The sequence below is a fragment of the Schistocerca nitens genome, chromosome 3 (genome assembly GCF_023898315.1).
Source record: "Schistocerca nitens isolate TAMUIC-IGC-003100 chromosome 3, iqSchNite1.1, whole genome shotgun sequence".
Classification (NCBI taxonomy): Eukaryota; Metazoa; Arthropoda; class Insecta; order Orthoptera; family Acrididae; genus Schistocerca; species Schistocerca nitens.
The window spans coordinates 290,748,449-290,750,197 of NC_064616.1; positions in this window are offsets into that span (position 1 = coordinate 290,748,449).

Here is a 1,749-nt window from a genome sequence, read left to right on the forward strand (position 1 = left end):
ACACTTTTTGTCTAGGCTGTCAGGAGGTGCATTCTTCAGCTCGCCCAAGTCGTAGAGAGAATCAAAATAGTTACAATGAGATTTTAGTTGATTGAATATCTCATCCAAAGATGTGGTTACTATATCTAAATGATAATAGTAGAATTCAATCTTGTAACGTTTTGTTGTGTCATCTATTGTCTCATCCCTTCCTTCATAGGTAAAGTGTAATCTGCTTCTTACTTTGTCGCCGGTAAACACTTATCCGTGGTAACGTTAGATCTTCTAGCTCTAATTCTGTAGCCAATGCTTTGCAATCCGCCAAGAAAAACTTTTCTGCTGTTCTGCAGGTCTCAAAATATGCTTTCGTTTTTTCAAGCATTTCACGGCCTCAGAAACATTTATGTCAGTGGTCTGGAGGGTCTGACTGACTACACTGATGTGAAGCAGAACGTCGTACCAGATTACTAGAGAAGTGAGAAAGCTGTAATTTTTTATTTGATTCGCAAGTGACGTTGCTTCGTGAGCGGTCATGCCATTGAATTCTTCTGATATTTGAACCAGTGCATCATAAACGCCTCCAATTTTAAACCTCAGGGGAGTAAGTGCATCGATGCGACTTTCCCACCTAGTATCGCCCAGTGGCTTCAGCGACAGGTTAGGCAGATACTTCAAGACATCCCAACGTCGAACGGAGGACGAGAAGAAGTCATACAAGCTTTTCACTATCTAAAACATGGAAACAGTATGTTTAGAAGACATAGCGGCATCGTTTACAACAAGATTCAATGAGTGGCTGCTACATGGTCCATAAAATGCTCTCTTGTTCATATCTGAAATTCTTTTCTGGAGACCACACTTCTTTCCTTTCATGTTTGCTGCATTGTCGTATCCTTGCCCTCTCATATTATACAATAGGATGTCTTTATCTTCCGAGAACTTTAGTACGACCTGCGTCAAAGTGGAGCTTGAAGAATCGGAAGAAATCCCAGGAAATGCACCCGAATGCGGACATCGTATACCCCGTCGAGTCTTGTCTCCTGGACGAAACGTACCACTTTTGTCATCTGCTCAACTTTTGAAATATCTGGTGTGCAATCCAGAATTATACTGTATTACTTTGCAAATTTCATCATTAATAGAATGTTGTTGGTTATAGATGATCCAATAAGATGAATTAGTTCATTCTGTGTTTCTTTTCCAAGGTAATGATGACCCTTGTTCTCACCTTGCTTTGTTCTGTGCAGGTGCTCCATCATCAGTGTCGAACTTTCCGAATAATTCAACGAGTTTCAAGAAGTTTCCGTTGTCAGGCTGAAAGATTATATCTGTACTTCCTCTCAAAGGCAGACATTGCTGACCCAGGAAATTAATTATTGCTGTTAAGCGCTCAAGAACATTTTTCCAATGTTCGCTTTCAGTATTCAGAAGCCTTTGATGATGGGCGTCAACGGTTCGACTTTTTCAGTCCCTCGGAAAACACGATCCACTTTCTATGTGAATTCAAATGACCAGTAGACTTCCCGTAACTTTCGAGATACAAAGCAAGGTGCCGCCAGTCGCTTATACCGTTCTTTGCAATTTTTACTGTAGATGAGGGAAAAAGTTTGCAACAAAAGCAGACCACAGCATCCTTGCTCTTTGAGTACACCAGCCAATGTCTATTTGCTTCTTCTAAATTCTTCAAAGAATAGCTGTAGTGCACAGGGCTGAAACTCCGGTTGTCCGCGTTTTTAGGACATTCTTCAGCTTCCTTAATGCGCTCGGAAG